The following is a 26,980-nucleotide window of genomic DNA, read 5'->3' as shown; positions in this document are numbered from 1 at the left end:
CAGGAGCCATCAGAGCAGATTTCCCTGAGATGAGCAATCCGTCCCAACCAGTGATTTCAATTAAAGGGTCATTAGTGTGAAATCTTATCCATCCCAGCTCCCATTTGCTGGCAGGAGGCTCTTCTTCTGCTTGTCCTGAGCCCTGTACTGCGGTTAGAGCACAATTCTCTCGCTGGAGCCCACTAGCTTTGCTAAAACACAGCAGCTGCTGCCGATAAACAAACATATTGATCATACAGATATGGGCTGTCAGGGACTTAATTCATGAATGAAGTGTGTTGTAGGAGCGCTGGGTGGGCAAAGATTCTGTTTAAAGGGCCAGCAGCAGCCAACGGCAGAAACCTCGCTTAGAATCTGAAGACCAGCATGTCTCCAGCAGCCAAGAAGCTCATCCGCTTTATAACACTGGGATGTCCACAGTCTGGGATTTACAAACCTTTGAAAGTTTGTGTGGGAATTTATCTACAGAACAAGTGCAGCACAGACAGCACAAGAGCAAGCTTCCACCACACTGCCCCCCTCTCATATCCCCCAGCAAAGACCTTCTTTAATGGAGAGCAGCGAGTTCGATCCACAGGGCTCAGCCAGTCCTCAGCTTCTCTGCTGAACTAGTGGTGGTTGGGACCCTTCTGTGGGAGTGAGATGGGCTGACACTGTTCCCCATGCACCTGTCGTGTGGTTGTGGTACATGCAGCTATGCCAACAAAAGAGAGTTGCCGCGAGTCGGTTTTCTGTGCACTGCACCTTTAACTGTAAAGTGTCTCCCTGCCTGTCAGCTGTAGGGGCAGGGGGGCGTGCGTTGTGTCAGGGTAGCAGGCACAGCCTGAGTGATGCACACTGTGCTCTCTTTCCCTCATGGAGACTTTACAGTTGTGCTTATTTCCTTTGTTGTTTTCCTTAATCTGAACTCGCAGTAATCCGGAGTGTCTGGAGACATAACAATGGTACAGTCCCACTGTCAGGAGAGCCAGGCAGGAATCGGTGATGAAAGGCTCCATCTCACCTCCCCAACAGCCAGTCCTCTGTCCCCATGCACGAGTGTTCAGATATGACTGTGCTTATAAAACTCTAACTGTAGCATGGCTGGTGTGAGGCGCTCCCACTGTGGAGTGATGGAATCCGCCTCAGGTCCTGGGGTGATTCCTTTGAGCCTGGCCATTTGGGGCACAGTTTGCAATAGCAGATGGCCGAGCCATGAAGGTGAAGTGGGCTCTTGTAGGCACCGTCTCCCGGGCTGCATGGGGGAAGAGGGAGGAACCCCCGAACACTGAGACCCTGTAACTCCTGCCACCCCTATTTTGGGGCAGGCCTAAGAAATGTATTTGTATCCAGCAGCCCCGGACTGACACGAAGACAGAGAGAAAGCACTTGCTCCTAGGCTCACAGTATAACCTTGTCCCAGGCATCAGCAAGGGCGGGAGCTGAACTGCTGCTGAAGACAGGTTGCCTGACAGCGTAGACAGAGCCAAACCAGACTCAGCACCATTTCAGAAGTCACGGGAGAAGCTTGCTTGCTGCATGCAACTTGACTGGGTCCTGCCTACAGCTGTAGCTCAGCGGCTTTTGCTTCAGAGAGGCAGTGTGGCCTAGTGGATAAGGAACTGGACTGGGAGTTAGGAGACCAGGGCTCTGTTCCTTGCTTGGCCTCTGACTTACTATATGACCTCTCGCTCTGTGCCTCTGTTTCCCCTCCCACCCTTTGTCTGGCTGATCTGTTTAGAGCATAAGGTCAACTCCTTTTTTAGGCAGGGACTGTCTGTACAGCACCTAGCGCAATGGGGGCTTAGTCCGTGACGGGGCTCCTAGGTGCTATGATAAAACAAATAGTAAATAATTAATAATAATATGTTTGGACTGTGGTGTTAGCATAATCCTGGCACTTTAGGTGCTAATGTAAAATAATATAAACAATAATCATTCGCGCACCAGTTCATTTGCACCTGGTGGTGCTGCCCTGTGCCGGCAATGGGTCTGTTTCCCAGTGCAGGCACAGCCTAAGGGTGCAGTCTGCACTAGCACAGCAACTGGGAAAGGTGCTTGGAGAGGGACCGGCAGTCTGCAGCAAAGGAATGTGCATAACCCTTCTCTAGGTATTCATTCTTCTTTCCCTTTCACAAGGCCTGCCCTGGGACGTGCCTGAGCAGCGGCTACTGGAGAAAAGCCACCACGAGAAGTGGGAGAGAAGAGACTGCTGGCCTCTCTGCTGTTTCCACACAAGGTTACAAAAGAGGATAATGGGAAAATAACACCATATCATCAGCTTTAACCTTTGTGAAAAATGACTCTTTGGAGAGGCCAGAGATTTTTATTCTAAAATCAATGATGTTTGTGCTCTTTGTAGAATCAAATAAGAGTGAGCGAGAGAGGGAAAGAAAATGGTGTTTGTGGTTATTGGCGCTCAGAGGCTACAATTTGGGTGCAGGCTACAGTCCCTCCCATTGAATTGGACTCCAATAACAATGTTCAGGGTAATAGGATGTCAAAGGGGTGTTTGAGGCAATTGGGAGAACACAGACCTCTGCGCATAGTCAAGCCAGCAAAACAAAGCCAGTGTGGGTAATTACATCTTTCCTCCCAAAGTGTCACCATGGGGCCTGGAACTGAGTGCTCTGGTTGGGATGTCTGTTCCCCTGGAGCCCCACTATCCGACTCTCCCTAACTCCCTGCTGCCCCTCCTCAGCCCTTTTCTCTCACTGTCTTTGGAAAAAGGACCCAGGCTTTTAATTTGCTGAGAAGGCCTCTGGTGGCCTTATGCAGCTGTGCAAAGTGCACCCTTCTCCCTCACCCCGGGGGAGTGAAATCTGGTTTGTTTGCTCATCGTTATCGTGATACAGGGCCAGTTGGTTTGTTTTGCTGCTGGGCTGGTGAATTTTCTTTGTCAATTTGCAAAGCTAAACTAAATACTTGGGCTAATCCAAGCGGTAATATTCCCATCCAGACTTGTTGCCCTTTGTGTTTTATGTCTCAGGTGAATTTCATAAATTCATCAAGAAACCCTAGGTCACATTTCAGAGCCTTGGTCACACTTTATCCGCCAGGGTTGCACCTTGCAGACGGCACCCAGGAAGGCGCTGCAGGGCTGTCCTATTGCTTAGCCAGAGGGGATATTCTTTGTCTGTTTCTGTCACATTTTTCTCCTCATTCAGAGCACATTGCACCTCCCTCAGCTGAGACTCATGTGCCGAAGCCTCCTCATGCTGAAACCCTGCCCTGTAAGAGTGGCGGTGTGTCTGGGGGGAGGCGTGTGGGAGTGGGGTGGGGGTGCACTGGGGTCATTCTTCTTGCTAGGCAGCCCGGTGGATGGGCAGAATCTTCAGGTTCCCAGGACAGTGGGAGCTGACAAGTTAATAAGTAAAAATGTATCTAGTGAGAGAAGGAGAGAGAACTCTCAGTAGTTCATCAGCATCAGATTCCAGTGAAGGGCTGTTGCCTGTGGTTTCTGAAGCTGCTGCCGAAAGGTCAGGCCTCTCAGTGTGAAAAAAAGCCTGTTCTTCTCTTCTAGCTGTTCCATCAATGCTTGTTTTTCCTCATGGTTTATTTTTACCTCCCTGGCAAGAAAGAAAGAAAGTGAAAACCCAAAGCTTCCCTTAGCAGGCAGAACGGCTTCTGCTAAGAGAGCTTCTGCAGGAGACGGTGCTTGAGAGCCGGCTGAGAGCATTCACATGGCACCTGAAGAGGACAAGGCTCCGTCAGGGTCGAGAATGGGAAGTAGAGACCTCTGCAGAGGCAGCTTCAGGGCTGAGATGCTGGGGATGTGTCTGATGCTTTGCATCCAGCAGCCGGTCCATAGCATTTGTTCCCCACACGCCCACTTTAACCTTCTTTGACGATGGCAGCAGCTTCTCAGCATTTCCGATAGGCTGACACAGCCCAGAGGCTGGAGGCAGGAGCGGGCAGGGTGCAGGACAGAGAGGTGGGAAGGGAAAGGAATGGAGACTGGGGAACAATGGAGAAGTGGGACAGGTGTGTGGGCTCTTGGCATGTCAGGTCGTTTGTGAGTGGTCTCTTCAGACTTCATAGACAGCCAGTTGGCTGGATGGGAGACAGTTTCATTGTCATGATATGTCCTATGGAGACAGCAGCCTTCCTCCTCCTCCTCCATTTACTGGGCTTGACCTTCTTTAGCAAGAGATCAGGAGGATGGCCTCAGTGCTACACTTCTGAAAGCAAATTGCTCACGTGCTTTCTCTTCCTTTTCATTCCCTCTCTTCCCCACCTGCCTCTCTCCCCCTCTCCCTAAATCAGCAGTTCTCAAACGTCCTTGCATTGCGACCCCCTTCTGACAACAAAAATTACTACATGACCCAGGAAAGGGGGGACCAGAACCTGAGTCTGCCTGAGCTTCACCACCCCAGACAGGGAGGCCAAAGCTCGCACCCTGACACGCTGTGCGTCGGGGGCGGGGAGGGTGACAGGCGAAGTCCAAGGGCTTCAGCTCCAGGCAGAGGACCTGTAACCTGAGCCCTGCCGCCCAGGGCTGAAGCCCCCCAGGCTTTGGCTTTGGCCCCAAGAGGTGGGGCTCGGACTCCGGTTTCGTCCCTGGGCCCCAGCAAGTCTAACACCAGCCCTGGTGACCCCATTAAAATGGGATCGCAACCCACTTGGGGGTCCCGACCCACAGTTTGAGAACCTCTGCCCTAGATCCTCCTGCCTTGTGGGATACACAGCACCCAGCGTGAAAGGCTTATTTTGTGTCAGGCTTCTGCTGCCACAAGCCGCAAGAGACCAGGGGCTAATGCTCAGGGCTCGGACAAGGCTGCCCAGAGGATTCAGGGGGCCTGGGGCAAAGCAATTTTGGGGGCCCCTTCCATAAAAAAAGTTGCAATACTATAGAATCCTGTATTCTCATGGGGGCCCCTGTGGGGCCCGGGGCCTGGGGCAAATTGCCCCCCACCCCCTGGGCAGCCCTGGGCTTGGAGCAGCCAATCTTTGTCCTGCTGAAGTAATGCTTGTAAGCTGACATCCTACTGCAGAGCTGTGCTGGGGTGGAGCTCTGTGGAACTGGAATTCCCGCTCTGGCTCGTGTGCATTCCATTGAGCTCTGCCGGCACAGTGCAATTCACTAGTTATTCCTTTCTCTGGGCGCCGAACTGAGTATTACTCCAGACCCAGCATACGTCTCTCCCTGGCTCTGACCCCAGCACTCTCTTCCGCCCCGTCTCCATCTTCATTTCTCTTTCTCCCCTTTCAGTTTGGTCCCGATCCAAAAAAAGCACTTAGGGCAGGTGTTTAACTAAGCACACGAGTGGTCCCACTGATGTCATGATTAAACAGATTGACAGAGCGAGATGGGTACCCAGAAGTCACCTACTACAGGACAGGCCCAGCAAGGAAAATAACAGAACACCACTGGCCATCACGTACAGCCCCGAACTAAAACCTCTCCAGTGCATTATCAGCGATCTACAACCTATCCTGGAAAACGATCCCTCACTCTCACAGACCTTGGGAGACAGGCCAGTCCTCGCTTACAGACAGCCTCCCAACCTGAAGCAAATACTCACCAGCAACTACACACCACACCACAGAAACACTAACTCAGGAACCAGTCCTTGTAGCAAACCTCGTTGCCTACTCTGTCTCCATATCTACTCTAGCGACACCATTAGAGGACCCATCCACATCAGCCACATTATCAGGGGCTCATTCACCTGCACATCTACTAATGTGATATATGCCATCATGTGCCAGCAATGCCCCTCTGCCATGTACATTGGCCAAACTGGACAGTCTCTACATAAAAGAATAAATGGACACAACTCAGACATCGGGAATGGTAACATACAAAAGCCAGTAGGAGAACACTTCGATCTCCCTGGACAGTCAACAACAGATTTAGAAGTAACCATCTTTCAACAAAAAAACCTTCAAAAACAGACTTCAAAGAGAAACTGCAGAGCTACAATTCATTTGCAAACTTAACACCATTAATTTGGATTTGAATAGGGACTGGGAGTGGCTGGCTCACTACAAAAGCAATTTTCCCTCTCTTGGTATTGGCACCTCCTCATCAATTATTGAGAGTGGACCACATCCACCCTGACTGAATTGGCCTTGTCAACACTGGTTCTCCACTTGTAAGGTAACTCCCTTCACTTCATGTGCCAGTATATTTATGCCGGTGTCTGTAATTTTCACTCCATGCATCTGAAAAAGTGAGTTTTTTACTCACAAAACCTTATGCCCAAATAAATCTTAGTCTTTAAGGTGCCACCAGACTCCTCGTTGTTTTTGTGGCTACAGACTAACACAGCTACCCTCTGATACATGATTAAACCTGCAACGTGGCCCTCCGCCCGTGGCAAGTTTGAAACCCTCGTGCTCAAAGCATTTTGCCACCTTTGCCCATCAGAACAGCTGAGGTTTAACCGGGGTGGAAAAGCACCGTGGACACCAAATGTGATTGGGGCACAGGAAAAGGTGGGGAAAGAAGATCTTTGGACTCTCCTCCCCAATTTTAGTTTCCAGGCCTGGCCTCCTGCTTGTGTGTAAAATGGGACAAAATCATCTTAACCTATGAAAATAGGTTGTCATGAGGCTCAGGTACCTGGCGTCTCACAGCACGCTGAGAGCCTTGCTAGCAAAGGGCAAGCCACCCACTTATGACTCAATGAAAAATCAAACAAGACCTTCCTTCCCCATGTTGTTGATTCTTTCATTGCTGGTGCTGTCTTTATTTATTCTGATGCTTTTTACAATGTGCCCTCCCAAAGCTCTGGATGCCTGTCCAAAAATATTAAGTGACGGAACATACAGTTGAGGACTGGTAGCCAGAAAACAGACCCACCCCCAGGCCCCCTATTTAGAAGGATTAAGAAACTCCCTGCCCATTCCGTTCCTGCCCATGGAAAACAGATGGGCATCTCCGCATGGTGGAGGGCCAGGCTCAAGGGGTGCATAGGCCTGTGCATAACACCCCAAGAGCTCAGACACTGACTCCACCACGTTTAGCCCCTGCCTGTGGCACGGCTGCTGCGCAGCCCAGTAACAAGTCGGGGATAATATAGTCAGGCTTACATCTCAGGGACTTAAATATTCAATTAATCAATAGAATATTCCATTAGTGCAATAATCAGTTGGCAGAGCCTGATCTATAGGTACATCTCAGCTGGGCCTCGCAAATTGATTTCTGATGAAGTTCTAATTGACTTCACAGCCAGACAAGGGCCTGTCTGAGCACAATGAAGTCCAGCTTGAGATGGCTCAGGCAGCTCTGTCTCCCCTCGAGGTGAGGAGGGGGAAGGTGTGATTTATGCCCCATTTATCACTACAGTCTCTACCCAACACTGCTTTATTGGTCCCAGGTGAGAGATGAAAGCTTACAGCTCTAATGCTGAACTTCTCCGGCAGCCCAAGACACCCGTAAGCTGCAGGCAGCAGCTTGTCACTCCTGGAGCAGGTGCCCTATGGGCACCTTAATACTGACCCCTTTAATGTGGGTCTCAGCCAGGGAGCAGACCTCAGGGGGGTTAGATTTCATCAGCACACATGGGCATGTCGGACCAGCGTGCAGGTTTTCAGCAACACAGACACTCTGATCCGCCTCTCCGCAGAGGGGACGGGGATTGGGTCTATCTACTGCTACCGTGGCTCATGACCCGGCGGTACTGCAACCTCAGCTGCTCATGGGTTTCCAGGTAGAGATGGGGGTGAAGGATGCTCTTTTTTATCCCTGCTTGGCCAGGGGCTGGTGCCTTTCCTCTCTGATCTGCACTCCCCACAGCACATAATATTGTTGTTGTTAGTTTGTATGATAGTGGTGATCCGAGGCCCCGGACAAGATGGGGGCCTTATTGTGCTAGGTACACAGAGTAGGAGGCAGTCCCTGCCCCAAAAAGCTTCCCCCCTGCCATGTATGCTACACTCAACCACTTAAGCTAGTGCCCAGTATGGCTGCTTGCATGCACATAGCGTCTTGCATAGAGTGCATTACCCTTGTGAGTTCCATAGACTGGCCTGGCTTCCAGTTTCTTTCTGGGTGTAGTTTAAGGTGTTGGTTTCAATCTAAAAGCCATTTATGGTCTGGCTTATTGCTACCATGGAGACAGCTTTCTTTTCTGTGCTCCACCCCAATCAGCTGGGACAGTCCAGCGCTCGTGCTCCTGCTCTCAGTCCCCACGTTGTTATGGCTGGGGCAGGGCATTCCCTGTGGAGGCCTGTTTGCCAGAAGAGGTGGCCGGAGCAGGGGATGAGTTTCAGTTGTAGTTTGGGGAGTTCTCGGAACTGTTGCTAATGTCTTGGTTAGTGTCACTCTGCCTTGTGCGAATGCAGCTGGGCACATGCACCCAGTGCTAACGACAGGCATGCTTTACACATAGAACACGGGATCATTATGGTTTTGTCTTTTTGGTATGTGTTTGTTAAGAGCCTACAGCGTGCCCAGCCCTTCTCTGCAAGACAGAAAGGGAAGACAGTTCCTGCCCCAGAGCGGAGGGCTGACAGATGTTGCGAGAGAGAGCTAATGTGTATGCAGATTTGGATACACACTGTGCAGCACATAGCTGTATATCTCAATCCTGGCAATAACGGATTCTCTACTGGCTGAAATGTATCATACCAGGACAGTACATCATCCCAGGGCCAGTCACAGCTTCCTGGCTGCTGCCTTCAGTTCCAGGTATTTCCAGATAGAACACATCAGCTATGCTACTGAACATGCCAGCTACACTAGGTTCTTCCATTCAAGAGCTCCTTCCAGCCCCTGCTAGCTTGGAGGAGACTCCCAGCTGTGGCCAGTGCTGCACAGCTCCTACTGACTGAACCAGGGGAGTTGACACCTGCTGAGACCCCCTCAGAGCAGACCCTACCATGCTCAGCAAGAGGAAGGCGGTTCCCACTGAGTGACTCCCTGCTGGGACCAGCTCAGTGCATCTCTTGCTGGTTCAGTGAAGGAGGGGGTGCACAGCCGCTCCTGCTGATTTATCCAGGGGAGAATTGTCTTTCGCCTCACCTGGGGAGCTGATGTTTTTAGGGGACTTTCAGTCCAAGTTTCAGCCAAGAAATGTGCCCTGGTGAGACAGGCCACTGGGTGGGTGAGTGCTAATCACACGAGCCAGCTCTATCGCCTGTTCTCTGGCTTCCTGGAGGCGACTGTGCTGATTTCAGAGGCATATTATCAGGTAGCTGTGGCAGGGGTGGTGAAAGGGTTAAAAACAAAACAAAAAGCGTTTGGCCAATTTCTGAATTATAAGAGAAAAACTGTAAAAAAAAAAAACCCAACAAAGAGAAGTGAGTGTAATTTCCTCCCCATTTTCGGGCTGTATTAACCTAACAGTGGGCTGGGCACTTAAGAGGACACTTTGTGGGCGATGACTAGTCTGTAAATGGGGTTAATCATCTCTAACTGGGGTGGGTGTTATTTATTGAACAACCACCCAAGTGCCTTTGGTGTGAAAAAAAATCCAGCTCGGTAAATTTTTTTGCAGAGAGGAATAATAGCCTCAAAAGAAAGTAATTCCTTCAGTGTATGTGTTGCTTGTAGTAATGGCTGTGAGAGTGGAACGCAGCCCAGGTAAATGCCCATTTAGAGGGATTTCAAAGGAACAACTTTGAGCTACCTAGCTGGGGTTTTTTCTCCCCACCATTTTTTTCCTTTATTTATTTTAGAGGAGACAGATTTAAATGTTTCGTTTTGGAACACAGAGTCTAGTGTTTATGCAGCAAAGTTCTCCCTTGGCTCATGGGAGCCAGACGGAAAATGATGTGTTTGGGTTCTTGGCTCTGGCTTCCCCACTGCTGTATAGAGGGGACATGCTAATTTCCCATCTGCACATACCTGTAAGGTTACAATCAGTGTTACTATTCGATAGTGGTGAGCAGAAAGAAACATAACCCCGTCCAGAAGGGTATTTAGGCTGAATTGTATTGGGAGAGGCTCCCTATTCAAAATGGCAGAAGATACTTCCTAACAAGCGACGGGCCATTCTTGTAACTCTTGCACTTCCTGAACGTAGCGTTATGGTCCATGAATCCAACCCCTTCCCTGGGTTTTGGTTATAGTTTAAGTCAATGAAACCTTGACCAATGAGGTTTTGCTCACTTTTGCTTTTAAAAAAATGAGTGTTTCTTAATTACTGTTTGAGGGGAGCCAGCAATATAGCTGCACTTGGATCAAAAATACAGGGAACTCAGCCACAAATGCCATTTCCTCAGGGAGCTGGTGGCAAATGGGCCTGACAATGGACTAAGTACAGTCATAGATGTTGGAGATGGAAAAAACCTAATGGGCCTGATTTTGCACAGGGCAGGTGCCTATGGCTGTGTAACAAAATGGCACTGCAGTGGCATGCCTACTTTGCACTGCATTTCTGTGACTGCATGCAAATGACCATTTATACACCCATTTGCGCCAGCAAGTACCCAGTTCAGGCACACAGCTGTAGTAGCTGCACATGCACATGATTCATTTCCTTGCACACAGCTTTTGACCTTATGAAAATTGACCCCCTTAAGTTCTATACTGTAGCCCATCTCCCGGCCAGTGCATTTCAGACTATGGAGCCTCTCACTTCTAAGATACTGGTTCTGCTCCATTCCAGGTTGGCAGTGACTGAAAGCCATCACCATCCAACTGCAGTTTGGTGCCCTTCTGTGTGTGAAATACACAGGTAACTGCAGTCAGTTCCCAGCAGACAGGCATCCACATCACAAAACCTGCCATTGTAATATCAGAGTGGAAGCCAAGAATTTAATGAGCCACAGAGAGAAGTCCCCTCTCGGTCCTAGATAAAGTCCTTCCAGGATGGCACTTAGGTTTGTGGCAGGCAATGTGCCACCTACTGGGCTGTACCTGTTCTGTGGATAAGGCGAGGACTCCAGTCTCCAGAGCTGTCAGTCCAACAGCATGAAATTCAATTAAAAGTTGTATTGTTTGTTAGTGCAATTTGTTTCTCCCGATTTCCTTTCTCAGACGCATTTGCCAAGCTGCACGGCATATGGGCAGAGTGCACCATGTGTGCTGGGGAAGTGTGTCCAGCACTCAGCATGTCGCAGATTCCCACACAAATATGGGGACTATGAAGCAGGAATTATTAAGTGTCATTATTAATATGCTGGAATGTGACAGAAGAGGATTTATTTTTATAGCGAAGCCTCACACATACACTCTCCTTATGACAGGGATAAAAGAGGAAATGGATTTCATTTGACGCCTCTGCAACCACAGAGCATGTCACAAATACACCAATTGTTCCAAGATCACACTCCAACCCACAGCAGAGCTGAAATGGTTGCATAATGGAAAGCTTTACTTGCTACCTTGCCTGGTCCCTGCCTGGTCTGTAGCTGGGTTGGAGGCACTCATGATATGGGGTTGTCTAAATACCAGCTGTTTGGGACGAGCAACACAACACACTAGAGAGTATCAAAATGCTCAGCAAGCTAGATTGCAGAAAATAAGTGGCTCGAACCTTCACCCGTAATGTGAACCCTGTTTCTGAGTTTCAGTTAAGTTGAGTTCTTAGTTCAGATCCTCAGCTGTTGGAAATTGGTATCAGTGAAGCATTGGTCCAGTCCTACTGATTTACATATGTGAAGCAACTGGATCAGAAAGTTAACTGAACTTCAGGGTTGAATTTGATTAGCTTCACATTCTGGGTGAAATTGTCTCTCAGGGATTGGACACTTGGTGACTGATCTGGCAGTAGAAACACCAGCAGAGGCTTTCCCCCAATGTTTCCAATGCCGAACTGCTGGTGTTTCTACTGCCAGATCAGCCACCAAGTGTCCAATCCAAAGAGAGGCTTCAAATAGTCTCTAATCTAAATCTCTGAAGGATAGCAATAGAAATGACCTATTATTAGCAGAGTTTGTATAATCCATCACCCATGGTAGGATGGTTTCCTGCAGCGTATTCCCAAGCATATGTAACTTGTCTGGTCTTCATCCACCTTAAACTCCTTCCGTTCCCCTGGCAGCCATTGTGTGTTCCAGCAAATGCTCTTTTCATTGTGATTCCCTGGTCTCTCTCTGGGTCTCGACTTTCTACTACCTCTTTCTTTTTGAATGGCTCTTCCTGTTTGCTGCTAGCCTTCCCTTGACTTCAGCGGGATTTAGGTGTGCAGAGGCCTTGAAGGGTTGTGCCCAAAGTTAAGTTTTTGGATTGCTTGTTGCATTGTTTTCAGCTCCTATCACTGCTAGTCTCTCATCTCCATCCACCCACTCAGATCCCACTGGAATCAATTGTCTAGGGAGGCTGTGGAATCTCCATCATTGGAGATTTTTAAGAACAGGTGGACAAACACCTGTCAGGGATAGTCTAGCTAATATTTAGTCCTGCCTTGAGTGCAGGGAACTGGACTAGATGACCTCTTGAGGTCCCTTCCAGTCGTATGATTCTATGATTCTACCCAGACCCTACTGCTCTGTATTAGGACTGCTTGGTTGCTGCTGCACTTCCCTTGGGGCTGAAGGTAAATTTTGAACCTCCAGCCCTCTTGCAGTCCACCCAGCAACCCACTGAGGTCTGAGCTTATTCCCCTCTCAGAGGCAGCATTTCAAAATTCTCAGGCAAAAAGGTCTTCTTCTCCAGGTTCTTCAATGGCTTTATGTTGGATGAAATACAGCTTTTCTACCAGGCAGTTTATTAGCCTAGCTAATTAAGCCATAATCAGAGTCTTGCTCACCTCTAATCACAGGCTGCTCACACCGTCAGTTCAGTTCACAGAGTGCAGCCGTGCTAAAGCACATGTATTTATACAGAAGTGTGCCACACTAGATGAACTGTATTTACAGGGACAGCATCAATTCATTCGGGCACAAAATATGACCTACCTAAAACTGCTAGAGAAAGGGACTCCCTGGTGCTAAGGATTAGGAATAGTATCTAGAGTGTCCCATTTTTAGAGCATTATGACATAGCCCAGGTCAGTAATGACTAGCCCTCAGTACCATTTAACAGCTGTGCTAGGAATCATAGAGCTTAGAAATTGACGAGCCCTATTAGGTCACCCAGTCTACATCCCTCTCAATGCAGGATTGTTTCCAGTGTATATTTTCTCATGCTGTTTCCAGTCTAATTTCAAATATTCCAGTCAATGGGCTCCACCACTTCCTTTGCGAGATTACAGTTGATTTGACTGAAAACTAGATTTTCTGAGATTGAGCCTAAATTGATCCCTTTTCTTAATGTCACTTTCACTAGATATACCCCATGTACCACCGTCTACAATGCTGCTCTCTCATTATCATCTTTCGATATCTGTCAGTGGAGATCATGTCCCCACACTAGCCAAGCTAGACATATTTATCTTTCTTAGTGTTTCCTCGTAAATCAGTCTCTCTGAATTTCTGATTATTGTTGCTATGCTCTGACCTCCTTTCAGTATGTCAATATCCTTCTGGCAATGTGATGCCCAGAAAACAATGAGTATGATGATGATTCTTAAAAACGTCACCACACTGTGGTACATCATAATGAGACAGTGCATAAAAACCTCCTTGCACCACCAGGGGATGACTTTCTGCTGTTCCAAAATTGTTTTCAAGATGGTAACATCATCCTGCAAGGACAAACCGTCTCCACGCTGATAAAATCAGGACCAGAAAGGCAGCCCTGCTTGGATGAGCAGATTGCAGTGTGGGGCTTTTGCAATAATTTATTTTTAAATAAGACAGCCACCGTAAAATGGGACAGACGTGGAGAAGATCAGATACAAATGAAAGAGCAGTTTAAGTGGATCGTTCTTCCTCTGATATTTAAAGCCTTTCAGTCACAGCGCTGCTGCTCTGCTCTCCCACTGGTGTGAGCTGATTCCCCTCCTCCCTCCCCTTGCCCCATCCTTGACAAATCAGTGATCAGTGCCTGCAGCTGGCTTGCTGGGAATCTCAGAATCTCAGGCCTTTGTTTGTGCTGCCCCAGTTTGGCAGAGCTCTCTCCCCATCTGCAGACTCCTATGCCTTGTTCAGAACTAAACTGCTTTCAGTTTCCTCTCCTCACCTGTAAGATTCCTGTTCTTCTCATGCATCTCTTGACCTTGCACGCTGCTCAGCACCTTGATGCTCGTGGAAGATGCAGTGCACAGGAGAAAATGAAGTAAAAAAAGAATCAAGTCAAGATGCTCTTATGACCCCACTCACCTGCCTATCCCAGTCATGGAGTGGGAAATTAATCTTGGCATCTGTAGAACTGAGGGACAAATATCTCGTTAACCCTTCTATCAGGATTTGTGCAAGGTCACCCATCACTGTGGTATCTGGGCCTTGAGCACTTCATGAAACAGGCCCTAATAGATTCATAGATTCTCAGGCCAGAAGGGACCATTATGATCATCTAGTCTGACTTTCCGTATATCTCAGGCCATAGAACTTCCCGAAGATAATTCCTACAGCAGATCTTTTAGAAAAACATCTAATCTTGATTGAAAAATTGTCACTGACGGGAAATCTACTATGACCCTTGGTAAATTGTTCCAATGGTTAATTACTCTCACTGTTAAAAATGTACACCTTTATTTCCTGTCTGAATTTGGCTAGCTTCAACTTCCAGCCATTGGATCCTGTTTATATCTTTCTCTGATAGATTGAAGAGCCCGTTATTAAATATTTGTTCCCCACGTAGGTACTTATAGATTGTAATCAAATCACTCCTTAACCTTCTCTTTGTTAAGCTAAATAGATTGAGCTCCTTGAGTCTATCACTCTAAGGCATGTTTTCTAATCCTTTAATCATTACTATGGCTCTTCTCTGAACCCTCTCCAATTTATCAACATCCTTCTTCTTGATGTGGGCACCAGAACTGGACACAGGATTCCAGCAGTAGTTGCACCAGTGCCAAATACAGAAGTAAAATAACCTCTCTACCCAAATTTTTTGCAGAGTCACTGCTTCCCAGGATAGAGTCCTCCACCATATAAGTCTGGCCTATGTATTTTGTTCCTCTAGATCCTTTTGTTGAACTCACCCCTTACCCCTTTAACAACCAACGTTCCATTATTACCTCTTTAAATCCCTTGCTACTTATGTCTTCCCTTCTCTCTTCTCCAGTCTCATCTCACACAGTGGAAGAAGGTGCATCTACAGGCTAATTAGACATTCCCCATCTCTCAGGCTAATAACAATTGCTGTTCGAAGGTTATTTTTTATTTTCACAGCAGCTTGTTTCTCTCTCTGTGTGTGTGTCTCTTCCTTTGTCTTGTAAACACAAATTGAGCGAATTGGCTGTGTACACAGAACATCGGCCATCACTTTTTATTGTTTGTATTTAATTGGCCAAGCTTGCAAGGCCGTACACTCAACCTGATGGCATTTTCCTGGCTGTCTGTAACACGATCACTTTTGAGCACTGCATCTGATCAATTTCTAAATTTCAGGGAATGATCTAGGCATCAGTGGCCAGAGCCATATAGATCTGGGGGCAAATCAGAAAACCGGAAGGAGGAAAATGAGCCCGAGTCAGCTGTTTAGCACAGCCAGAGCTTCAAGCATTTCTGCAAATGTTTCTAGATCAAACAACTGGTTGATGGCAGCCATTAACTCCTCCAGCATAACAATATCCTGAATTTATCTCTGTTCATCCTCCCAACAGAGATTAACATGTTGACACCCTGAACAACTTCTCTCCCAGATCATTAATAATGGTTGGGGGAGAATGGAAAATAGGGGAGTGCACACAGTCCCTGGCATGGGGGGAAAATGGGGGACTCTGGTATGGGAGGACCGGGAGTGGGGGCACACAGAAACTCTGGCAGAGTGGGGATCGGGAGAGCTGCAGGGAATCCCTGAATTGGAGGGGGTGGGCGGGTGCCACATAGGGAGACAGAAGGAGTGGAATGGAGGAATGCAAGGGGCCCATGGTATGTACAATGAGCTCTGAAGCTTGTGACCCCCGAGTTTATATTGGTTTATGCCTCGCGCTTTGGAAAGGTTCTGGGGTCCCATGAATTGTAAATCTTACTGGCTTTGGCCTCAGCGTCTGGAGGAATTTGCAGGGTCCCCTACAGAGTGGAGCTCGTGCTGGTTTGCAGCCCACACTCAGGCGGCCCTTGGTGAGGGATGACAGGGATGATTTGGCTCTTATTGGGCAGCAGGGCCTTTTAATTCATTGTTAGAGAGCAGGAAGTTCGAGTCTACAGGTGTGTCATTATGGGAAATGGACCAGGATAGCGATTGCAGAATAATCTATCTGCTATTGCAGGGGAGGGCAAACTGTGGCCTGCAGGCTGGATCCGGCCTGTCAGGGCTTTCAATCTGGCCTGCAGGATTGCCAGGCCTGAGGTGCAGCGGGGCTAAGGCAGGCTCCCTGCCTGCCCTGGCCCTGTGCCACTCCCGGAAGCAGCCGGCACCATCTCCCTGCGGCCCCTGGGAGCAGTGTGGGGACAGAGGGCTCCATGCGCTGTCCTCGCCTGCAGGCACTGCCCCCCACAGCTCCCATTGGCCGGAAACGGGGAACTGTGGTCAATGGGAGCTTTAGGGGTGGTACCTGCAGGTGAGGGCAGCATGCGGCGGAGCCGCCTGCCCCATCCCACCCCCAGGAGCCACTTCCAGACATGCTGGCCACTTCTGGGAGCGGCGCGGGGCCAGGGCAGGCAGGGAGCCTGCCTTAGCCCTGCTGCACACCGCTGCCACCCCAGAGCCCACACCCCGAACCCCTCCTGCACCCCAGCCCCCTGGCCTGAGCCCCCTAACTCCATGTCTTGAGCCGCCTGCCCTGAGTCCTCTCCTGCACTCTGCATCCCAACCTCCTGCCCTGAGCCCCCTAAACCCTACCCTGAGCCCACTGCCCTGAGCCCCCTCCTGCACCCCGCACCCCTCCTGCGCTCCAACCCCTTGCCCTTCCTGCACACTGCACCCACACCCCACACTCCCTCCCATACCCCAACCCCCTGCCCCAGCCCTACCCCTACATTCATGGCCCTGCATGCAATTTCCCCACCCAGATGTGGCCCTCGGGCCAAAAAGTTTGCCCACGCCTGTGCTATCACTATTTCAGAGCAGTCCCTCCATGTGGACACTCGATTCCAGAATAAAGTATTTTTATCCCACAGTAATTTGTGGTTTCTAGGCAGAGAAAATGTTCTGGAATAAAATCACTTTGAATTCCAGAACAGAGTGTCGCTATGGGGAGCTGTTCCGGAATAGCTCGTCCAGTCATTTCCCCCCCATAGACAAGTCCTTCATGCGGCCATACTTGGGGATGTCCAGGAGAGCATTTGTGGAGGGCTCCCAAGTGGGTGTATCTGGGTGGGGGGAATAGCCTGGGGGAGTTTGGAAAAGGAGCCTAGATAGTGGATACCTGCAAGGATGTGTTTGGATGGCATCCCACCCAGGCGTGTGGGTCACTGCAGGAGGCTGTATGTTGGGGGTTCACTGGATGCTGTGTGGGGGGGTCCCTGGAAGGTTGTTCTTGTGGGAGCAGGAGCAGGAGCGTGTGGCCGATCCCGGGAAAGATTCACAGAAAGCCAATTATTTCCTGGCCTGTTTTATTCCCTTGCTTTATGGATGTGTTATTAAATGTCTGTTTTAAAGGCTCTCTCCTCTCTGAACATCTCACTTCCTTAAAAGCATTTGTTTTGTCACCAATTTTATTACTGACTCACCAGAGAGCCTAGATTAAGTCCAAATGTTTCACTAGAGCTCAGCCTGGCTCTCTCCTGTGTAATTCACAGGGAGGTCCTTTTTACGAAGCAGGCAGTGAGGAGTTTATGTGAGGAGGGAGCTAGCCTCCAAGAGGGCATTGTTTAGTCAATTACTGCTTGAAAACAGGAGCATTTGATTGGCTCTAAATGCTCAGGGTCAGGGTCTCATCTTGGTTACGCAGCTGTAAATCCAGAGTAACCCCAGAGCAATCAACAGAGTTACTCCCAAGGAACTCTAGTGTGGCTGAGAGCAGAATCCAGGCCTGTGGATCAAATTCTTGCCCTGACTGACAGTGTGGAACCAATGGGCCTGTACGAGGAAAAGCCAGAACGGCATTTGGCTCAGTAATGTTAATGTGGACAGTGCAAAGGAGCAGTTCATGGCCAGAGAGATGAAAGCACAGAACACACCCTGCAGAAGGGTGGATCCCTCCCATCCTGGCTGAGCTTCCCGATGAGGTCACATGAGACATCAATGGGCATGGCAGCGAGAAAAGCCCTGAAATACAGCGAGTCAGGTGACCTAGCAGGTCTCCGCCGGCGCAATTGTGTCTGATTCCAGCAACAGGATGGAGACTTAGGAAACAGATTACACTGCAGCCACCAGAATGAAACCCTAGCTAGAGCCATTGCCAGTGGACACTGCTGGGGGCAGTGCCAGGTGAAGCCCTCTCCCACCAGGCACAGCCAGCTCTGTGACTGACCAAACCAGGGCTTGTCATCTCTGCAGCCTCCTCCACTTCAGCCTCCCTCACCGTGCCTCCTCCACTCTACCCACAATGCTGCTGTTGCTGCTGCTACACCCTCCTCTCCTCCCACCCATCTGATCACATCACTCCCCGCACAGTAGCTCCTCACCTCCCACATCAAGTTCCAGCTTCCCCTCGCTACTTCCCAGGCTCTGCAGAGCTCCACCCCACCTGCACCCAGGTCACTTCACTGCACTCTGGCTCCCTTCAGCTTCCCCTAGCTCCTTGCCTGGCAGCTCCCTCCATGCCCTTCCGACACCCACCTCGTTGTGTCTCCTCCCACGCTCCTTTGCAAAGCCCTCCAGCAAACACCAGTGGAAGACCCCACCTGCAACTCCTACTGGGCATGTCTGTGTCCATGCTAGACTCTATGTAACTTTGGGCAGGGCCAAGCACACTGTTGGTGCTCAGTAAATAACAGCAATAATCACACTAGCACATCGATCTCCCACTGAGACAGAGATCCCAGGTGTCCACACCCCATTGCTCTCAGCATGCTGGAAGGGAGAGTACAAGTAGCTGGTGTTTGATTTTATGGACAGGGGCTCAGACCAATCCAGGCTCCCAAATCTCCGTATGTCCCAGCTCTGAGCGGTTCGGAACCTCAGCCCCGTCTCTTGTTATTTACATATCATTATGGCATAGGGAAGCCTATTTCCGGCCCTTTGCTTATAGGCTTTATAGCCCTTATCATTTGTTTATCCCTTCCCTGAGACATGGCTGCCTGGTTGGCTATAAGAACATGGAGTCTGGCTTTGCTGTCGTTTCTGATGGCCGCTCTGGGGGTGAGCGGGGACTCTCTGCCTTGGATCCCTTCCTCCAAAGCAGCTGCCTGGAAAAATTCAGAACAACTTCATAAGCATTTTAGTGCCAGTCGGCAAGGTTCTCGCCAGCCATAAACCCTGGGACGGTGTGTAATTACACACAATCTGCCCACTCTGGAAAATTGATACTTACATGGTCCACTGGGCTCTGCATCCCAGTGTCACTGTCTAAATGCAGATCAGACAACCCCCTTAGAATGGCTCAAACATCATTCCAGAGGGATGCACTACAAGAAGATGGCAGGAATTGTTTTACAGCTATATCGTCTCTTAAACTCCGGACCCTCTGAGCTCTTGCTCTGGCTTTGCGCTCTCTCACTCTCCCCTCTTTAGCTTTGCGGGGGCGGAGGGGGAAGAAATGAAGGGGAGTAGAAGAGGATAATCAGGGCCCATCAGCTTCCTGACAATCCTCTTTGGCCCTATACGTACCAAATAAGATAGATTTCCATTTCCTATTAGCCTTCTTCATTAGGCAAATGCAGCTGCCCTGTTGGGGGACCCCATCCTGCCTTGTTGTAAGACCTGCAAAGAGTGGTTTCCAGCTGAAACCAGCTCAGTGCAGTGCCAACTGGCTTGTGGGAGGTGGGGGTTGGGGGTGGGGAGGCAGCTCCCAGCAACTCCCTGAACCAAGACAAGCTTAGTATGGCTCCTACAAGCTCGGCCGGGGCAGGTTGCTTTCTTGTCTCTGCTAGTGGAGGGGCCTTGGCTGTGTAGTGTGGTGGATGCACAGTTTGTCTGGCTACCACCTGGGGGTTGCCACTGTTTGGATCAATCCCCCAGACACACACAGTCTCTTTTGTTACAAGTCAGTCACTGGGGTTATATTCACCCATTTGCCCTCTGATCATTATTGGCTATAAAGTTCCTCCTGAATGAGAGTAATCACCACTGTACTCGGAAGAACATTGATTGCCAGACCAGACTGTAGTCAGGGATCAGTAACCTTTGGCACACAATCCGCCAGGGTAAGCACCCTGGAGGGCCGGGCCAGTTTGTTTACCTGCCACGTCCGCAGGTTCGTGCCGATCGCAGCTCCCATTGGCTGCGGTTCACCGCTCCAGGCCAATGGGGGCTGCGGGAAGCGGTGCGGGCCGAGGGATGTGCTGGCTGCCGCTTCCCGCAGCCCCCATTGGCCTGGAGCAGCGAACTGCAGCCAGTGGGAGCCACGATCGGCTGAACCTGCAGACACGGCAGGTAAACAAACTGGCCCAGCCTGCCAGGGGGCTTACCCTGGCGAGCCATGTGCCAAAGGTTGCCAATACCTGTTGCAGTCCCTTCCATAGTGCACTGGGTAGAGCACGTGCAGCTTGTCAGGCCTCTCTGGCTCCTCCCACTGGATTTTCATTGGGAAGGGAACAGATGCTCCATGGCAAAGCACAGCTGGAAGATGTGATCACTAGGGAGGCAGCAAAGGGGCAAATGCAGCTCCAAAGCAAAGCTGGAAACTCCCTGCAGCCTTACTGCCTGCCCAGGTACCGTACTGCACCAGAACTGCTTCCACCAGCAACCTCCCCCTCCCCCCTTGCAGGAACTGGGGGCGCTTCTGGGCTCAGCCTCCAGGGAAGGCAAGAGAGACTTTGCAATTGGGCAGCATGGAGCAATGTGAGGTGGGTTCCAGGGTGTGTGCGGAGAGAAAATATTTGCTCACTCAGCAAGAACCCCTAGGTGTGGCTACGTGTATCAGTAGCCAACAATGGCCACAGAAATGCTGAGCTGGCTAAAACCTCCAGTTGGTGCAACGCTTCAGTGGCAGTGAGTAGGAGCCCTACATCTGGTGGGGGGAGGGGTAATAACCTAGCGGGAGCTGCATGTGGGCAGAGGCATTTACATGGGCAGCCTCCAGAGTGAGCCTGACGGCCTCGGCCAGGTGGAATGTCAGGCTCTCTAGCCGAACGTGGCACGTTTACAAGCTGGCATCTGAAGGGAGAGGGAAGGTGCGGGGAGAAGGGGAAGAGAAAAATCAGGAAAGAAGGGGAGAGAGATGGACCAGAGAGAGGCAGCTAGGCGGAGAGAGGGAAGGAGAGAAAGTCTCAGCAGGCCGGTTGAGAGAAGGGGCAGACTGGGGAAAGGGGAGGCATTTGTTTTCTTACCTGGGCCAGTGCTGCTGGTAACCTGGATGCAGCAGGATTAGCAGTCACTGCCTGAGAGAGCTGGCTGCCTGCCTACTTAAACCCAATAGATACTTGCTATCAAAATCCACTGCTCCCTGCTGACCTAATACCACTCCCTAGGGGCTCCCACCACTGCTCCCCTGCTCCCTTCCCCATCCCACCATCCACCCTTTTGCCCAGCTCAGGAAACAAAACCTGCAGATCACCCAGGAGGTGATCAGTACCCGGAAGAATTGAAACACTCTCACCATGAGATTATGGTCAGGCCAGTAATTCATCAGCATTTTAGCTGAGGGGACTGCTGGACAGGCCTGAAAAACCAGGGGAATTCTGGATGCAGCAGATATGGGCCACACCCAGGAAATGTCCTGTGGTGCTTAATGGCTGGCCATAACGTAATCCACACACTGCAATGGCAGCGCGCCCTGGGAGTCAGCGGTAAAGAGCCTCAACATTTACTTTGGATGGTCTCTGTCTTTAAATGGGGAGGAAAGAGTAGGTCCCGTCATATCTAGCTAGGCAGGCAAGGCTATAGTAATAACAGAATGATGGCCAGCCAGCTGTCATCAACACGTGTGTTTTACCCACGTCCCTTGAGCAACAGACCCTCTGCTATGTGAAAGCCACTGACTCCCACTGTGACTTTGTATGAGTCCTTTCTCCTCTCTGTGCCTCAGTTCCACATCTGTAAAATGAGGAGAATGACACCCTCTGCTAGAAAGTGTTTGACATCGACAGATGAAAAGCGCGAGAGCCACGTTAAACATCATCATCATCTGTACGGTGATAGTGCCTACTAGCCCCAGTCCTGGGGCCTGGCCCCACTGTGCGAGGTGCTGTACAAATACAGAACAAAACGGTGGCCCTGTTCTCGGAGAGCTGACCGTCTATTTTTATAGCATCACTGATGTTCAGACTTCTTTACAGACAAAGAGAATTGGAAAAAAATCTAATGATTAACCCCCCAGATTCCTTCCCAACCCACCTATCTTTCCACTGATCCATCCCTCGCTCCTTCTAAGCTTTTCCTGCTTCTGAATCACAGTTCAGCTGTCAAACTCTGAGCGTTGGGGCTTTACTGCATGGGAGGATGTAGTATGTGGCTGATTTCTGCCCCTTGCTTCCAAATGCGTTTGCTTCTAGGTGCTCAGATACAATGACTATGTGAGCAGTATAAAGACCTAACTAGCTGATAAATGAGGGGCTGCAGGGGTGAAGACCAAGAGGTTTGAAGAAAATCTGGGCAGCTTTTGGTTCATTTCAGTAGCCCTGGCCTGGAGCCTGGCTAGATTCAGCCTTCCCATAGTCCTGCCTGCACTATCTGGTTTTCTAATTCTCCCCACTTTAATTATATTTATAAAGATTTCCATTATCGGAGCAGGACATCGTTGTGGTTTCCATTGCACTTTGAGCCACTGAAATCGCTCCCATTCCTTGGTTTGATCTCCCTGTTGAAATTGATTCTGTTTGATCTTCTCATTGTAATGCAGTCAAGGGAAGCGAGTCCAGCGAACAGGCCTCCTTAGAATTAAACTGTCTCTCTAATGCGATTACAAATGGCTGTTAACCCTCATAGCAACATGAAGGAATTGATAGCTAAGGAAGGGGGACTTGAAAGTCCCTCCTCCACCAGGTGCCAGCTAAAACAAGGGCAGCTGCTGCACCGGGAATAATTGTGCTCACCCACCTCTTGTGCAGGGGGGCTGTGAGAGTTAGCGAATGTTTGTCAAGCACTTTGAAGATGTGAAGCATTATAGAAATGCTGCAGGTGCCATAAGCACTGTTCCTATTACTGCTTTCTCTCAGGTGACAGGATCACCTCATTTCGCAATTGTCGAGCGCTTTCCATGCCATGATTCTAAAGTGTGTCACCAGTGTTCAGTAATCACGCCTCTGGGCAGCGGGGATCGGTAGGATTATTAGTCTTCCTATTTTACAAATGGGGAAACTGAGGCACAGAGCGAGGAAAGGGACTTACCCAAGATTACACCGCGAATCAGTGGCAGAGCTGGGAATGGAACCCAGGAGTCCTAATACACATGCCTTTGTCAGTTCCCATCCGGACTACAGCAATATCCCTGGGCAGGAGGCCAGGCCCAGGGGCGGCTCTACAAAGTAGGCTGCCCCAAGCAGCGCGGAGCGCTGCGCCGCCCTTCCCCAGTCCCGCGGCGGGTCCCCTCTTCCCGCGGCTCCGGCATCCTGGGGAGGGCGTCATTTGGCTCCGGTGGAGCTCCCGCCGGCATGCCTGCGGCAGGTCCACCGGAGCCCGGGACGAGCGGACCTGCCGCAGGCATGCCGGCGGGAGCTCCACCGGAGCCAAATGACGCCCTCCCCAGGATGCCGCCCCAAGCGGGCGCTTGGCCCGCTGGTGCCTAGAGCCGCCCCTGGCCAGGCCATCACACCTGTCCTCCACTCCCTACACTGGCTTCTCAAAGAATAGTCAAGTTCAGTGTCTTGGTCTTTGTCGTCATGGTGTTTCGTGGCCTGCTCCCAGCATATTTAAAAGATTGGCTAAAGCCCCAGGATGAAGACTGTGATTGACATGCTGCTCCTCAGGGACAGGGAACTGTCTCCCTCAAGGGCAAAGCTTGTCAGTGTGAAAGACAGCGCCTTCTCAGGGGCTGGTTCCCAACTGTGGAACAAACTCCCCCGGGACTAAGGCCCATCCCGCTCCCAGTGCCAGGTGCATTTCTTTGACCTGCCTTCCCTGGCTTACACACAGAGCGGTGCATACAGCTACAGGAATCAACACTCCACCAACACAGCATGCTACAAAGCATGCCCAGCTCTGCCCCAGGGGAGGGAACAAACCCCACCTGCCTGATATTAGCCACATCGCCTGGGGCACTGCTGGGAGGTGCTCAGATACTGTAGTGACAGGCGTGGGAGAGGAACCTGAAAGAACAGAACAGAAGTCCTGACTCCCAGCTCTGTGTCATAATAACCACGAAACCACCCTTCTCAGGGGCAGGTTTTTTAGCGGGACCATACTGAGGGGCAGGTTTTATAAGTGCCGTGAGTGGCAGGAGGAGGGGCCTCTCTGTGAGTGGGTGAACTACCAGTAAGCATGGGAAGAAACTGTTGAATTAAGAAGGTGAGCGGTTGTAGTCACTTGCATGAGCCTAGTGGAACGTGCCGTCACGAGGACCCATTCCACTACCACATGGCATTCTCAATGCAGAGGGATGGGAGCATGTGGCAAGCCAATTGCTCTGATGTGGCCGGCACAGGGTCTGATACGTGGGTGATCTGGTGTGTGTGTGAGCTTGTGGGCTGGTCAGTTCTAGAGGAGCAACTTCCTTCCCATCAGCCAGCTGGACGTAACAGGATGTCCATCAGCATCAGTCAGCGGGATCTGCCCACTTGCACTCTCCTCAAGTGGAAAAGCCCCAAAGGCATCAGAGGCCCAGGAAATAACAGTGCAGAGCTATAGAGAAATCATATATGTGAAGCAAGTGTTGTGCAGCCATGCAGTGCTGGGGAATGTGGTGACTTTGGGATGTGCCAAGTGCACTGATCCTAATGAAAAATGCACCGGGACTGGGATGGGCTGTGACTCACAAGAAGCCCAGACCAGGTGGATTGCACCCCACTGCATGAAGAGAATAAAGCTAAACTCCTCCTGCCACTGTGCCAGCATCAGATGGACCACGGATATCAGCCTTCTGAGGAGACTGAGTCTGACAACCATTGTCCTTTGTCTTCTCGGGACCATGAGGCCTGCAGCAAACAAACCACACTTCTTGTTGTCCCCTTGGCTAGGCAGGACTGGGAGTCCTGCAGGGCTGGCATACAGAGCCACTGACCTGGGAGGCAACAACCTGCATTACTCCGTGCAAATTAAGAGGAGCACTGAGAGGCTCTGCAGCGTGAAGTCCTACCCATTCTCCTGGCTTGGAAGGGCAGGGGCCGGGAGAGAGAGGTTTCTGATGGCAGAAGAAGTGGGATCTGTATGACGTGGAGGACCCTACAAATCCACCTAAATGTTTCAGAGCCCCAGGGCAAATCACAACTACACTGGACTCTGATTCACCAAAATGCCCAGGATCCCAGAAAGATCAGCCCCTTCCCACCCTGATCCCAGCACATTCTCCGCCTTGCTCTCTTCCTATTGAGCTCCAGGATCTTCCTCTCCCGTCCCTTCCAAGCAGCTTTTTCGTCCAGCTGCCTCTCCTTTGGGCAAATTCATCTTCACTTTCTCCCCTCTGCCAGGATCTCCTTGATTTTCCTTTCTCAGCCCTCCTGCAGACAGACACTCGATGTCTCACTCACAGTTTCCCTCGGATTCCCAGAACCTGCCTCTTAGCACCCTGCCAGACTGTGGCAATGAAGGAATGGGAAGAGAAAATCTTAATGCTGAAGAGGGAAAGGGGGAAGGAGAGAATTTCTGAGGGGCCGTGGGCCTCATTTCACACATATATTGTCTTAGCCTTCCATCAAGGCCAGCACCTTGTCCCCATGGCAACACAATCCTATCCTCTGGAACAGGCTCCTCCAATCTGTGCTGGAAACCTGTGAAGTTCAGGAGTTTCTGAGGAAGACAAGTGGCATGGGGCGGGGCCTAGGGGATCCCATCCTGGCTGTGGCAGGTGCGAACCTGCGTGAGCTGGGAGCTATGGTCAGTGACGTTGGGGAGGGTGGGATGCCCAGAAGGTACTTGGAGCTGAATCAGTAACCACCTTGTCGGTGTCGTCTCTTTTCTTCACACTGACAGCTTGACAAGCTAAAAGGAAAAATGAAGTCAGTGAAGGGAGAAATGCTATCAGGAGCTCCGTGCTAAAAGGGCAGACAGGCCAGATTGGAGGAAAATGAGAAGCTGTCCAGGCTAATGCAATCATTTATCACATAATCTCACTTGGCGCTTGGGTGAGGATCCTGGCAGTCCCTGGCACTGTGCAGAAGCTCTCCTGGCCCCTTGTGCACTGGCACCATATGTGGGGCTCCTTCTCAGCACCTCTGCTGGCTGCTTTGCTTGTTGCTGTGGCACACTGTGCTCTCTCCCCCTGGCAAGCTGTCTTTAGCCTGCACCCATTCTGGCCATGTGCAATATCCAGTGTGCCATGCGCTGGCTCTGTCTGGTGTGGAGTTTGTCCTGTCTCGCTTTGGACCTTTTGTCAGAGGGGACGCCATCTTATTGGGTCACAGCTCATGGGCCTTTTTGGCTCCAGTTCTTATTAGCCTATGGCACGGGGCCTGGATTTACGGCTGCCTAGCACCATGCCATGGAAAGATGCATTATGAGACATCTCTGCAAAGCGGGGTCAGCTGTAAGATGTGACAAAAGGGGAGCAACAAGGGAATTTCCTTCCCTGATCATGTTGCATCGTAGATTTTGCTGCACGTTTGGGCCATATGTGACCTGTGCCCAAGGGGACTGCGAGATCTTCAGAGTGATTTCCAGCTGAGATGAGCTCATTCATTTAAACTTGCCCCTTGTCAGGGAGCACAAACCTACCCACGCTATTTCTGACACACAACAGTTGCAGGCCAGATTCAAGCTGAACTAGGAAGGATTTGCACAATTCACATTTGGAAACTGGATCTTACCACCCTACGTTATGTGACTTCACTTTACAGCATGCATCCGAATGACCGGTGAGCTGAGGGAAGTGCTCTGATTTATGAGAACAATCTGATCATTTCCATTTCATGTTATGCTGACAGTGGTTTTCTCTAATGAATATTTTGTGAGGCTGCAGGGTTCCCAGGTAAACCCCTTGCT

General features: G+C 50.3%; 1 long non-coding RNA gene across 1 annotated transcript in view; it reads left to right on the top strand.

The window, feature by feature from the left end:
* The window catches only part of LOC120372848, an 82,948-nt gene extending 80,711 nt beyond the window's left edge, over positions 1-2,237 (top strand). Inside the window, exon 3 of the long non-coding RNA XR_005585215.1 lies at positions 2,119-2,237. This is a non-coding gene — a long non-coding RNA (uncharacterized LOC120372848). The remainder of the gene's footprint in view (positions 1-2,118) is intronic.
* The last annotated feature ends 24,743 nt before the right edge of the window (positions 2,238-26,980 follow it).

This window comes from Mauremys reevesii, linkage group 10 (assembly GCF_016161935.1).
Source record: "Mauremys reevesii isolate NIE-2019 linkage group 10, ASM1616193v1, whole genome shotgun sequence".
NCBI classification, from domain to species: Eukaryota; Metazoa; Chordata; order Testudines; family Geoemydidae; genus Mauremys; species Mauremys reevesii.
Note: the sequence above shows the minus strand (reverse complement) of the source record. Positions and strands in the feature narration are given on the sequence as shown.